This window comes from Apteryx mantelli, chromosome 18 (genome assembly GCF_036417845.1).
Source record: "Apteryx mantelli isolate bAptMan1 chromosome 18, bAptMan1.hap1, whole genome shotgun sequence".
NCBI classification, from domain to species: domain Eukaryota; kingdom Metazoa; phylum Chordata; class Aves; order Apterygiformes; family Apterygidae; genus Apteryx; species Apteryx mantelli.
The window spans coordinates 2,704,423-2,719,382 of NC_089995.1; the positions used below are offsets into that span (position 1 = coordinate 2,704,423).

Here is a 14,960-nt window from a genome sequence, read left to right on the forward strand (position 1 = left end):
TTGGGTTGTTCCTGTTCAGAAATCAAGTGTGCCAAATTAATTTGAGTTTGAACCTAAATGTCCTGGTACTTACTTTATTCCCGCTGAGTTCAAGGCTCTTAAAATGTCTCAGGATACCTACAAATTCTCTGCCTCAGCACTGTCCCCTCCTTGGAGTCGATCCCATTTTTAGATCACTGACCCTTCCTTGCCTTTATCCATCTGATCCATCTTGGGTGTCTTACATAGCTGTCCCATGCTCCTGACACCTGTTGCATTAACTGTCACATGCCAGTGACGGAATCCATTCATTTATCTTGAATACCCTGAAAGCTTTTAGAAATAAAACACAGGAAGTTTCTCCTGTAGAAATGGAGATATTGAGCAGTGTCTTCATACTTTATGGACTGTATCTGACTAGAACAGGTTCTCCTTCTACAGACTGTCTCAACAACCAGATGTATTGCTTTCCCTGTTCAGATTCAGTCCCTGGATTTTGCAGGGATGAGTGTCCTTCAAAGCCTTAAATAATTTGACCCTGAATGAGAAACAGAATTATAGTGCCATGCTTTTAGTTTTCATCTTCCATTAAACATTGTCCAGCAGGAAGTTAGTTTCCAGATTAATGCTATAGGTCTTCAATCAGTTTAAACTGCTATGCAAGGAATTATGTGCATGCTTCCCCCAGTCACTGGAACGTGATTCCTCTTTGAACCAGAGGGAAGGTTCAGGTGGCCACAGTGTGAACTAGGGAACTGATTTAGCCAAATGTTCTTTGTCTTTTTCCTTTTTTACCCTGATCTCATTTAACTTACAGCTGACCAGTTCTTGGGCCCACAGAAGGAATTATGTAGAAATGGGCAGCTGGGGCAGGAGAAAGGGCTGCCCTTTACCTTTTGGCTGCAGAGCAAACGTGTTGTTTGTAAAACTACAGCAGAAATATTGCATATCTACATTCTGGATAGGGTTTTTATTTCTTTAAATAAAAGAAGAAATAAATTCTTTCTCCCCCTCCCATTCTTACTGCCTTTTTTTTTCCTTTTCCTGTTCTTTGTGACCATTTTCTTCCAGAAGACTTTTCCTGCCTCTTACCCAGATCTCTTTGCAAAGCCAACTTCCATTTTGTCAGCAGTGCGTTGTTAGAGGAAAGCAGTGAAGTTTCAAGTTTAACAGCAGTGGAGTGTGCAGTTTGAGGTTCCCAGTTCAAGACTGATGTCAGCAAACTGAATTGAGTCTAGTGGAGGAGCACTGTGATGGTAGGAGTTTGGAGCACTTGACACACAAGAAAAGGCCGGGGGACCTGGGCTTGTTCAGCCTTGTAAAGAGAAGGATGAAGGGGGAATCTGATAGCATTCTTCCACCACCTGAGGACCAAAACTCTTCTAGGAGGTGCAAAGAGAAAGGACAAGAGGCAAGGGGCACAAGTTGCAACAAGGAAAACATTATCTGGGCAGAAGGGAAAAAATTCTTCAACATGAGAGTGGTGCAACTCTGGAACCTGGCCCAGGGAGGTTATGGCAACTCCACACTTTGAGATTTTCAAAACTTGACTGGGTGAGGCCCTGAGCAACCTGATGTAGCTTTGAAGTTAGCCCTGCTTAAAGCAGAAAGTTAAACTTGATGACCTCCAGACATGCCTTTCAATATAAATTTTCCCGTAATTCTTTAGCATTACCAGGAAGACAGCGTTTTAGCACCTAGTACTTCAGAGTAAATTGCAGTTATTTCTCATAACAAGTATGAGCTGTACCAAGGTACTCAACTCATAAAATTCTCTTATCTATTAGCAAGTTCCCTTCTAAAAAAACAGAATCTTCTAATATTGAGATTTGTCGTGAAAGAGAACTGATACTTGTAGGTGCAGAAAGGTAGCTGGCAATATTTTTCCTAATTTTTGATGCTTTTAAAGAACCGCCTCTTATTGTTACTTTTCTAAAATAAAAGAATTTAAATGGTTGCTCTAAGCATTCATTAGATTAATCGTATAAACGTACCGAAAGTATATTAGGATAAGTTATGTAACGTTAGTATTAAGTGGTGCTTGTTATTAGGTTTGTCTTTTCTTACCTGGTAAGAAAACCTGGTAGCTGTTTATTATAAAACACATCACTTTGGAAACATTGTCCACAACACATTCTTTATAGTATTTGATTTGTTTGATTGAGAGAGTGATATTTTAGGCAGAGAGAGGGGTCAAAGAGAAATGAAGAGTAGCCAGTCCTTGCATTCTTTCTGATTTGCACTGTTATTCACTTTTCTGGGATGATTCTGTACTCTCTGCTTGCAACCCACTTACCTGAGTTGTACAGGTGCAGTGCATGCTTGCTGAAAAAGGAAATAACCACTTTCTTTTAGCTCTATCTCTTCACCCAGCATATTGCTAGAAGTTGGTAGTCTTTTATCTTCAATTCGTTCTGAAGTTCCTGTTTCCACTACATTTTGCTTCACTTTTCTGCCTCATTTCTTCTTCATTTTACCACTTTTTTCATATTCATTTTCTGTGGAAGTGCTGAGGCCAGCAAGGACAATCTACAAATTTTTGATACAATGAGAAACCTGACAGAGAGCACGTGCACTCACAAGAAGGAACATGTATAGTCTTTGTCACTTTTTGACTGTTAAATACTTTTTTAATTTTCTTTTTCTGGTTTCTCAGGTACAGAACATCTAACCATCTAAAGAGTTTTGTTGTAAAAAATGGCATTTTGAATCCATCAGTATGTTTCAAGCTTCTGATACTCTATTTTTGAAAATAAGCATCAGTATTTTTCAGAGGGAAAATCAGAGCTGCTTTGAAGTTACTTATGAATCCTTAAATGCAGAATGCCCATTATCTGACTGACTTTCATATAGATGTTGGAAGTTGTACAAGTCATAAGATTTTATTAAAATTTCAACTTATTCTCTCAGGTTTTATAATATTTCAGTCCCCCAAATCATGCTGTTGGTCAGCACTTTTGTTCACTGCAGAAAACCAGTTCAGTATTCAGTATCTAAAACATTCCTACTTAAGGTTGGAATTATCCTAAAATTGCTTAGAGAGACTGGTTCCCATAAGCCAAAGTTCTCTAAAATCATATTTAATGTTGAATCAAATTTGAGAACAAGCATATAGACACATGGTCTCAAGATAACTGTCCATGGCAAAAAAAGATCAAACCAGTCCACTTAACTGTGCAGCAGTTTGAGATTACGTCCCTGTCATGTCAAGCTAGCTAAAACATAGAAAGCCTTAAATAAAGGATTTGCAAGTTATTTATAGCAAATTATAATTTTTAAAAGCTATTCCCACCAGAGAAGCTTGTCAATCATCATAGCCAATCACACGAAACAAATGTTCCATTTACTGTGTGAATTACAAAACTAAAATGAAGAGAAAAAGGCCACCAGCGCAAATGGAAGACTTCTGTCTTCAGTTTCTTCTTCTTCACTAATGGACAGCATCTCTGTAAGTAATACTTTCTTTTGTTTTATACACTGTCATTATATAAAGATAGAAGTGGCGCAACAGTAGTGCTGTGCTATTGCAGTCTGGATTTTAAAGCTTTGCAATATTGACAGTGCTAGTTATTGATTACAGCTGAAATTCGTGAATAAGGATCACCTTCAGTTTCCACTTTCAGAACAATATATTTGTAAATACACCTGATATTCACAGTGTTCCAAAGAGAACATTGTTATCCATTACTTTTGTTAATGATTGTTTTATACACATAGTATGAATACATTTGTGTAGGCATTTGGGATCCTATTGATTTGTGTATAATCGAAGTAAAGTATTATATTTCTTTCCACAGAGAATGAGATACTCTGAGATTCATAGAAAGGAGCCAGTAAGGATCAGAATAATGTGTCCTTCCATACAAAGGAAAAAATACCCGCTATGTAAAAAAGGTGGGTTACATTAGAATCAAGGTGAGCCAAAAAGTGTCCTTTTGCCTTCTTCCTTTCTGAAGAAAAAACAGATTATGTAAAGCAAAGCGGAGCGAGCCAATGCACAGCAGTATCTATAATAAACTGGCTGCATTCCATTCACTGAATGGTCAAGACCTGTTTGGAGCAGACTGGGCTAGCCTTCTTGCTCTTTCAAAATCCTTTTTTCATAGTAACCTTCCAGTTGTTCCCCACCTGGGGGAAGTACTAAATTCTAGCTGTAGATCCTGCTGTTTGCAGTAAGGTGGACTTAGCATCCCTTGGACTTCCACTTTCTTTCTTCACTAGCTGTGTCTATGTAAATCAAATTTGACTTTTTTGTATTATTATTTTTATTCTTTTTTAGCTCATAACAGAAAAGTGGAAAAAGTGAGAAAAGGGAAAACTCTCTAAATTATCGATTTCAAATTTATTTACATAATTTTTAAAAATAAAACCACCAGCATAACTTCTTTTAAAGACTGGTGGAATGAAAATTGTATCTATATTTTACATGCTTTTATAAGTATTTTTCTTTTCTTGACCAGTTGTTGTACCAAATTAGAGAATTATGTGCTAATAAAATTTGTATACATTGGGCAGAGTTCACATGCAATAGCTCTTGTAAAAAAGGTAAAACCTGAAAGTTTTGTATTCTATGCCATTTAAGATTTCTGAGTGAAAACAATAAAATGCTTACCACTGATTGACTTCTAAAGAGTAACAGAGGCCATTTGCAATCTAAGAAGAGGAGAAATCCATTCCCATAGGTTACAAAGATGAGAAAAAAAAATTATTTTATTGCACAGATCTTTACAATATAAAAGGCAAGTATGGTCATGCAGTTTGGAGTTGATGGTTCTTCGGTATTTTCATATTGAATGACAGGCTTTGAATTAATCTACACTTGTGAAAGATAGGGGAATATTTTTCAGCAGAGTATTCTTATTCCAGTGCATGTCTGTGATTGCAAAGCCAGCTGCAGCAGTCCCTGCTTCCCCTCTCTCTGGCTGCCCAGTTTTGCCTCCACATCACACAGACAGTTATGGCCTCACCATTCCAGAAAGATATTTTAAATTTTTCCTGTGAATTTCTACAGGAGATTGTCCTCATAGTGCCATTTTACCATGTCAGATGACATATCAGCTTGCAACATTATTCAGGTCTGTAACACAACTACCATAAAGTCAGTTTGCAACTACCTTTTGAGAGAATACGGCAAACTGCCTATCTTTCATGATGATTGGTAATACAGTGTAGTTTTTTGTCCTCTGCAGTCGCTTGATCTCATGGAGATTTGAGTCCCTTTCTGGCATTACACTAACAGAGATGATGTCATTACTTCACTGATAGAGATTCCTGCTTTGAGATGTCCAGTCCATGCAGATGATATAAAATGCACTGTTGTGACTGTGCTGACCATATGTGTCAGACTGCACTCTGCTTTCCTGAACCAGGAGTCCTGAAAGCTAATGTTGTAGTATTTGTGCACAAAAGGTGCAATGATTCATGTATGAAATGTCTGCTGTGTCACCTCAAGCCCTTCATCTGGGGCTTTTGACTCCCAGGGAGTAGTGGCTCTAAAAGGTTATGGTGTGTTTGCCCTGACCAGGAATGTCTACCAATCTTTAATTGCTGGCAATGAGTCAGTTCCTTCAGGGTGAGGGTGAGATCAAGCGAGTGTTCATACCTGCAGCCAGGAATTACAGCTAGTCCTTACTCATCTACCCTGAAAAAACTGAGCTGCTGCAATATCATTTGAGAAACAGGGAGAAGGGGTAATATTCAGATGAGTCGACTGGGGACTTGCACTTAAAAAATGTTTGAGAAACTATTATAAAGGAGAGCACCTCACAGCTTGTACAAGTTAATCCTGCAGCTGCTCGATGAGTTGTCACACTGCAGACAGGAAAGTTTAGAGTTAAATTGACCCTATTACCATTAGTGACATTCCCCATAATCTCATTTTGCTAACATTTTGTTACCTGCCTATGGTACAGCTTCTGTGCAGATTACATGTCACACTTCTTTCTCCACTGAAGTTGTTTAAAGACACACTAAGAGTTTGCATGAAGTCCATAAGATGTGTCATATTCATTGCTAAATTTGCAGTCATAACAGTTTATGAACAAAATGAACCTATATTTATTTTTAACACATTTTTGCTTCCTTTCTAGGTTGAAAAGCTCTTTTCCACATCTCTTTTTTGTTGCAAACAAATGGAAAAGCAGTATCAACACTTCTTCCGGATCTTCATATGCAAGATTGAAAGCCTTTAGCAAAGACAGCCTTTATTGAATGGAGCATGTTGTGGAGGTGGACAGAGGATTACAGACAAATCACATGTTCTTCTGTTTGACAGTTTCGATCTGCCAGGTCTGAAGATGTAAGTGCCAAGGCATAGCTTAGAGTCGCCCTAAAGCTTCTTTAAGTTGTGCTTGGAAAACAATTGTCTCCACATGGCTCCTGGACTTCAAGAGGTCATTTTAGTGTATTTTAAAAGCATGTTTAGTTCACACCATCTCTTCTGTAATTATGCTAGGCATGGCACTGTCACAACCAATGATCTGACTTCTTCATTATTATTTTTGCTTTAATAAAATTTCAAAATTTAAACTTCTTATCTGTCTCTTTAATTATGTCTGCGTAAACTGCAGTAAGTAGAAAAATCTAACATAGATTTGTGTTAGCATGATGATACAGTTCATGAAGTATAAAACTAATGCAATAAAGGTCAGAGATTCACAGTTCCTCTCATATTACTAATTAGATATACCATATTATTAATTTGTACTCCTGTTGTCATAGAAGCACTACCCTGGATTTATACTGCACTGTGCTAGGTGCTGTACAGAATCTACCTACACCTGTTGCAGCTATATTGCTGTCATGCTCAGTGATATATATATAGGCAACATGTCTGTATTATACAAGTAACAACTGGCTGGAGTCCTAGCCATATTAACACTAATATCACTGTATTGCCATAATAGTATCCTTGTGACCTATTACTTTAAGCTTATACAGATTTAAATGAGTGCTTTTGCTGACCTACAGGAATTGGACACCCCAATATGCAGTGTTTTATAGTCAAATAAAGAAATGGTTTTGTTATGAACTTTGATAGCTAAAATGAATGAAGCTGTAAAAGAAGGCATGTGCCAGCAGTTTTACAGGGAAAACTTTTCCCAAGATGTCTGTTATCTGATTTAATAGCCATTTCTCCAGCCAAAGATGACAATTCAAAGAAGCCAGAGTGATGGAGGATATGACTAGAAGGAAAATCATATATAAATCTGTTTATCTGTGACTACAGTTTTCTGTATGTTGTTTCACTAAAACCATGGGTTTCTTATCTCTGCAAAGTGATATGGTATCTTACAAACAGCTGCTTTTAACCAAGGAGTTGATATATATGATTATATTGCAATTTATCCCATTATATTGCAATTATATCCCAATTTATCCCCAAAAGAGAGGAGGTCTCTTCTGAGCAGAAACTTAGCTTATTTTTAATTAAGAAAAAGCAATGCATGCTTAAAGTTATGTATTGTAGTGTGCAATCTGCGTCTGATGTGTGCATGGGCTTTAACAGTACTATTGAACTGAACATAAGAAGTTATCCATGTGTTGACCTAATTTGGCATCATGATAATGGTAATGAGCAATGCTTGTGCATTGTTATAGGTATGCCCTCAATTATAACTTTTTCTAGTGGTAATGTTTTGGTAAGGTAAACATGTCAACAGCTTTAAAGCTAAATTAACTGTGTTTCTTTATGTTTTATTATATTCTAGCTAAGTCAAACTATTTCAGTCAATGAGCCAACTTATAAAACTACCCCCAGTCTTAGGAGTTCTTGGAAGACTAGTGTTAAATGCTCTCTCTGATGCTTATTAGTGGACTTCTGGATACCTACTGAGAACCAGGAAGAAGGAGGAGGATGCAGGTCTCTGACCAGGCCAATTTATTTTGTACAGATGGTGCAAATGAGCAGAAATTCTTGGATTTCCCTTGGGAACTCCCTCTGCAAATACAAAGCTAGGCTATTCAGTTCCTTCTTACCCTGTATATTCACTGACACAGATGGCTGGGGTACACTGAACACAAGTTCAACTTGCTACTTGTTCTTGGTCTTGGAGGAGAGGGATTGAACAGGAAATTCAGGAGCTTTGTCATATTGCCTGACCTCATTTCCATACAATTAGTGAAGTATCAAGCTAGACTATCTGTCCTCCCTTCTGAATCTTGCTCCAAAAGGATGAACATTAATAAAAAAGGTTGTTCAGACAAGTATTGTGCAGAACATGAAGGTCGGAGATCTTATTGCACGTTCAAGAACTGACAGAAACAGTTTGAGAGATACTCCTTTCAAGACTCCTGCAGATCAGCTGAGTAGACAGTTTCCAAATGGCAGCCAAACAGCAGTGGATAACAGCAAAGAGCACTACCAGCTCCAGCTTAAGGGCTATGTGAGAAGATAAGTACACTGTCAGGCAATAATTTTATACTTTGATGTTTTCTTTTCAAGGCAGATCATAGCCCATCCTTTGAAAGGGAAAATGAACAGTGTGTTTTCTTTCACACTGTAAAACTCCTTACCATCTACAACAATAAAAGGAATTTTAAAACTTCTTGCTATTTGTGTCATTGTGACTGATGCCACAAGAAAAATAGGATGAAGAACCCAGAGCTGGGCTTTTGAGCACTGTATGCTTGCAGAGTAGCCTTAGACTTTTTTCTTCTGTCTCTTCCTCCCACAAAATACATGCTGTCCACTTGCCATCTGGAAAAGAAGAAAGCTGGAAGAATGAAGCAGTGGTGAGAAATCTTTGGCTGGGGAGGGAGCAGAAGATGGAGATTGTGTGTGCTAGGTGCCATTCCACTGCCTTTAATCAAAGGCTTTGAGATGGGAAGCAACTACAGCATTGAGAATCAGCATATTTGTTGAGAGACAACAGGAGCTCCTTGTCCTACTTTCTGTGGAGGTCGCTTCATTTCCTAGAAACTCCTTAGCACTGCTTCATCTGCTCCAGCCACCAGCTCCCAGCACATCGCTACTCCAGTCTGAGTGTCCTCTCAGCAATGTAACCTCCTTCAAGGTAGCTTTCTCACTCCAGTGTTGACTTGTGCTCTGTTGCTGTGCTAGAAAGAGGAAGGTACATTTTTTCTAGAAAGATGTCAAAGAAACAGTTCTCCAGCCAAAATTTCCCATGCTCCATGGCATCCTCATACACCACTGTCAGTCAAAATGGTATTTCAAAACTCAGCTGAAGCAGCTGTTTTCACCATATGCCTGTGTTTCCTGGTATAGGTGAGTCGTAATGACGACTGGAGAAAGGTGTGTTTATATGCAGTAATAAAATAACTGGTAGGCCTGCCTGCCATGGCTGGTTACAGACTTCTTCAGGTGTGAGCCTTTGTCTTTCTGGGCTTACAGATCAGCTCAGAACTCTTCCTAGTTTTCTCAGTGCAGTTAGATGGAAAGGACACGTATGTTCTGCCGTGTCAAGGTATGCACTCAAATCATCTTCTAAAACAAAGTATTTGAGGTTGCTTGAGCCTTAATTTTCCTTTGGATCCATGCCAGAAATTCCAGTCACATGAGGTTACCAAGCAAAGCTTTCCTTTTAGATAGATGTGCAAGCATATGGCTCCCAGGGCAAGTTGTTTGTCCTGTCACCTTGCAGTTTGATCATACAGGAAGGTGAAATCATGTATCAGAGGCATTCATGGTCATTTCCCTGTTCATCACATTATGCACAGCAACCTGGCATGTTGCTTCTGCTCTTGCTCTGTGACATCCAGGACTTTTCTTCAGATGATGCTCTTCAGGGCAAGGGTGTGGGCAGAGTAGGTAAGGTGTGTGGGAGCTGAGGGCTGTGCAGTATGAGGGTAAAAGTTAGAGGATATGGGATTGGGAAAGTGAAGTGTGCAGTAGAAGAGAAGCTCGCAGATGAGGCACTGTCAAAAATCCAATTAAGATAAGGTTCTCATTGAAAAGACAAGTTAGTGCCTCATAGCACTGACATCTTTGCACACGGTGAAGGACAGCAAGCACATAGAGCAAGAAAAGAGCGATTCTCTTGTTGTCTTGTCAAGGTGCATAGATTGCCCTTCCTTTACTGCTACCAGGCATCTCATCTCCTCCAGTTTGTGTTGTACTTGGTCTCCATTTATGTCAGGTCTTCTCTCTCTTAGCATTGCCTTTTTTCCTTCTCCAAACAATATGCAAAAAGAGGCTCTACTCTATAATCTCATTGAGATTACAGAGACACAGTAGGATAGTTTGCACAGCTGGAGTGTTGCCCTGGATGGATACAAGCTCTTTAGGAAAGACAAATGCAAGGAGGGGAGTTGTCTTTATGTGAGAGAGCAGTGGGAATGCATGGAGCTCTGCCCAGGGGTGAATGATGAGCCAGTTGAGAGATTAAGGGCAAGGATTAGAGGGCAGACTAACATGGGTGACATTGTGGTGAGTGTCTGCTGCAGATTGCCTCATCAGGAAGAAGTAGTAGATGAGGCCGCCTTCAAACAACTGGAAGAAGCCGCATATTCACAGATGCTGGTCCTCATGGGGGACTTTAACCACCCCTATATCTGCTGGAGGGACAGCATGACAGAAACAAGCCAGGAGGTTTCCGTAGTGCACTGATGACAACTTCCTGACGCAGGTGATGGAGGAGTTGATGAAGGGAGATTCTCTGCTGGACTGGATACTTAAAAAGGAAGAGTAGTCAGGGATGAGAAGATAAGGGGCAGCCTTGGCTGCAGTGGCCATGAGATGGTGGAGTTCAGGATTCTGAGAGAAGGGAACAAGGTAAATAGAATCACAAGCCTGGCTGTGAGGAAAGCAGACTTTGGCCTCTTCAAGGATCTGCTTGGAAGAATCCCATGGGAGATGGGCCTGGAGAAAAGAGGGGTCCAAGAGAGCTGGCTGATAGTCAAGGATCAGCTCCTCCAAGCTCAAGCTGAAGGTGGCAGGAGGCCCGCTTGGATTAACAAGGAACTCCTGACTAAACTCAGACGTAAAAACAAAGCATACAATAGGGGAAGCAGGGACAGGTGACCCAGGAGGAGTACAGAGACACTCTCTGAGTGTGCAGGGGTGGGGTTAGGAAAGCCAAAGCCCATCTGGAGTTGAATCTGGCAAGGGACATGAAGGGCAACAAGAAAAGCTTCTACAAGTACATAAGCAGCAAAAGGAAGGCTAGGGGAAAGGGGGGGTTGCTGCTGAATGGGGCAGGGCCCCTAGTGACAAAGGGCACAGAAAATACCAAGATACTCAATTCCTTCCTTACCTTGGTCTCTATTGGTAAAACCAGCCTTCAGGAATCCCAGGCCCCTGACACCAGTGGGAAAGTCTGGAGCAAGGAGGAGTTACCTTTGGTAGAGGAGGATCAAGTTAGGGAACACTGAGACAAACTGAACATATTCAAGCCCATGGGCCCTGATGGGATGCACCACAAGTGCTGGGGGAGCTGGCTAATATCATTGTAAGGCTGCTCATGTTTACCTCTGAAAGGTTGTGGCAATTGGCCGAGGTTTCTGAGGCTTGGAAGAAAGCAAATGTCACTCCTATCTTTAAGAAAAGCAAAATGGAAGATCCAGGGAACAGAAGGCTGGTCAGCTGCACCTTGATCCCTGACAATATGATGGAGCAAATAATGTTGGAAACCATTTCCAAACATATGAAGGACAAGGAGGTGATTGGGAGTAGTCAGCATGGATTTACAAAAGGGAAATTGTGCTTTATCAACCTGATAGCCTTCTACGCTGAGATGACTGGCTTAAGGATGAGCGGAGAGTAGTGGCTGTTGTTTATCTTGACCTTAGTAAGGCTTTCAACACTTTCTCCCATAACACCCTCATTGACAAACTGATGCAGTATGGAATAGATACATGGACTGTGAGGTGGATTGAAAATGGGCTGAACTGATGGATTGTGATCAGCAGCATGAAGTCTGTCTGGAGGCCAGTCACTAGTGATACTCTCCAAGGGTCAATATCGGGGCCAGTGCTGTTTAATATCTTCATTAATGACCTGGATGAAGGGACAGAGTGCACCCTCAGTAAGTTTGCTGATGATACAAAACTGGGAGGAGTGGCTGATACACTGGAGGCTTGTGTTGCCATTCGGAAGGACTTTAGCAGGCTGGAGAAATGGACAGAAAGCAACCTCATGAAGATGAGCAATGGGAAATACAAAGTCCTATACCTGGGCAGGGATAATCCCATACACCAGTACAGGCTGGGGCCTGACCGGCAGCTTTGCAGAGAATGACCTGGAGGTCCTGGTGGACACACATGAGGCAGCAATGTGCCCTTGTGTCAAAGAAGGCTAATGTTATCCTCAGCTGCATTAGGCAGAGTGTTGCCAGCGGGTTGAGTGAGGTGATCCTTCCCCTCTACTCTACACTAGTGAGGCCACATTTGGAGTGCAGTGTCCAGTTCTGGACTCCACAGGACAAGAAAGATATGGACCTACTGGGGCAAGTACAGCAAAGAGTCATGAAGATGATTAAGGGACTGGAGCATCTCTCATGCAAGGAGAGGCTGAGAGAGCTGGGACTGTTTAGCCTGAGGAAGGCTCACAGAGAATCTTATTAATCTATATAAATACCTGATGTGGGTGGAGTAAAGAAAGTGGAGCCAGACTTTTCTTAGTGGTGTCCAGTGAAAAGACAAGAGGCAATGGGCACAAATTGAAATACTGGAAATTCCATTTAAACATAAGAAAAAGTTTTTTTACTATAAAGGCTGGGCAAACACTGGAACAGGTTACCCAGAGAGGTTGTGGAGTCTCCATCCTTGGAGGTAGTCAAAACCCAACTGGACAAGGCCCTGAACAACTTGCTTTAGTTGACCCAGCTTTGAACAGGAGGTTGAACTAGATTATCTCCAAAGGTCCCTTCCAACCTCAACAATTCTGTGATTTTGTGTGATTCTCTTTTCCCACTCTGTAGTGGGTTGACATTTGTTTTGGGTAGAAACAAGTTATTGAAGGTTATTTAAACCAAATTTAAATGACGATAGTGGTTGGACTTATATTCATGAAAAAGTTTAGCCTGGTCTGTGTTTGACTTATATAGAGACAAATCCTAGATATGCTGTCAGTACAAAGATTCTTCAGATATTTCAACAAAGAGGAAAATGCCACCAAACTGATGAAGAGTCTCTAAGCACTTAGCATGGACACTGTCCTCTTCCTATGAAAGTCAGCTCTGTACTGAGGGACTTTTACCATGGGCTTCTGTGTGGGAATAGTTGTGGTAGCAATGAAAACTAAGTTTTCGTGAGCATTTAGTTGATGTAGGAGACTAAGTCCGTTTAAATTTCAACAGAACCTTGAGTCTTTGAATCCCCTTTGAAAATTGGGTCTATCTTCTAGAGTGTTTTTGAAAACCCATAAAAAGTGATCACTCCGATCTTTACCATGAAACTGCTTAATAAATTTTATACTATACCAAACATTTTATTGACTTGTTCTGCACACATTAGATTTCCAGCAATGAACTAAAAAGAAATTATTCTTAAGTAAGTCCACATTCAGATTTTCAGAATACAGAAACTCTGGAATTTTAAATGTATATATGGCTAAATGCAGCCCACATGTTTTTGGTCATTTATATTTGAACAAATGTATTTGAAAATTTATCTGAAATATATTTGTATATGTTAATATGGCTTGCATATTCAGATGGTTATTCCCTCCAACTCCTCAACGTTTAGATGATTTAACCATTTTGGTGCAGTATGTATGACCTGCTGAGCACTGTACGTTACTGGCTTAATGGTAAGATATCTTGAGATGCAGGGAAAGCACCACTCTGTGAAGAACTGCAAACCCCTGACCCACTGTTGTCACATTTTTATGGATGACAATGAAACAATAAGTATTTGAAAAGTGGAGATAGTTCTACATGAATCACTATTGTAATTCCTATCCCAAGGCCAACTCAGCTGCATATATAAAACTGAACTTTGTTAGCTCTAAGATAAGGGCAGTTGGGTGATATGGGGAGGTGGCTCCTGCAGGCACTGTTCCCTCGCACACTGGGATGCTAGAACAGGCCTGCAAGGCAGCCACTGAGCAGCCACTGCCACCTCTGTTCTCTGTCTGATTGCGAGTGCTCCATGTTTGTGCCTTGCCAAAAACAGCAGAGAAGGCCCATGCGGGCAGGGGTGAGTGCTCAGGCATTTTATTGGCATGGGGAGTCTCTTACTTCTTTGTTGGCTGTATCTTGATCCCTCACACAGGCATTGCTTGTGTGTCCTCCCATGTCAAGGTGCCCTCACAGTGTAAGGCATCCAGAGACTACACCAGAACAAGGAGATGGGGGGCCCAGATCCATGAGGCAGAAGTGGAGCATATGCCTGTAACACAGAGTTGAAGGTGCCTCAACTTCTCCCTTCTTCTGCCAGCTTTTGCAAGAGATAGGGCCCTTCAGCCCTTTCTCTTCCTGTTGGAAGCATGTCCTTCTCCTCCTCCCTCCTCCCTCCTGCCATTGGGTCTCAAACCAGTGTCACCAGCCTTTTTCTCTGTGGCTCTGCCTCTGTCCCCCTGCAGAAGCATGGTGTTACCTGTGCTGACCTCCTGTAGACGTGGCAGTGCTAGGAGTCTGGCAAAGTAAAACATGCTGAGGAACCTGTGCTAGAGGAGATGAGGCTGTCCCAGGTATCACAAGTGTGCTTCTAGGGCATGTTAGCTCCAGTCTGTGTCCTTCCTTCTGCCTTGCCAGGCCTGGCTGGTGCCTCACAAATCTCCCCTGGGATTTTGTGGTCCAGGTCAGGGAAGAGTGCGGCATTGGCAGACCTAGGAGAGAGACCAAGCTCCCTTCCCACCGCAGCCCCTTGTTGATTAGCAGACTGGCAGTGCTCTCACCTCAGCTGGCAGCATTGTGTTTAAGCTTGGGATAAGAAGTCAATGATGTCTGAACAGTTTACTTTTTGGCTGCTTTCTGTAGACTCTGGTATCCTTTCACTCTAGGCAGCTACATGTTTTACCTGTTCTGGAAGTGCTCTATGTGGCCATGGGTTAGGAGGCTCCTGGCCATTCTGTGACACTG

At 41.1% G+C, this 14,960-nt stretch overlaps 1 protein-coding gene and 1 long non-coding RNA gene across 3 annotated transcripts in view; both read left to right on the forward strand.

Annotated features, from left to right (window-relative positions):
* The window catches only part of MMP24 (matrix metallopeptidase 24), a 66,404-nt gene that overhangs the window by 23,282 nt on the left and 28,162 nt on the right, over positions 1 to 14,960 (forward strand). The gene's annotated exons all lie outside the window — the stretch shown is intronic.
* On the forward strand, positions 3,903 to 6,511 carry LOC136993637 (uncharacterized). The gene is made up of 2 exons (XR_010886037.1): positions 3,903 to 4,718; positions 6,069 to 6,511. It is a non-coding gene; the product is annotated as an uncharacterized lncRNA (long non-coding RNA).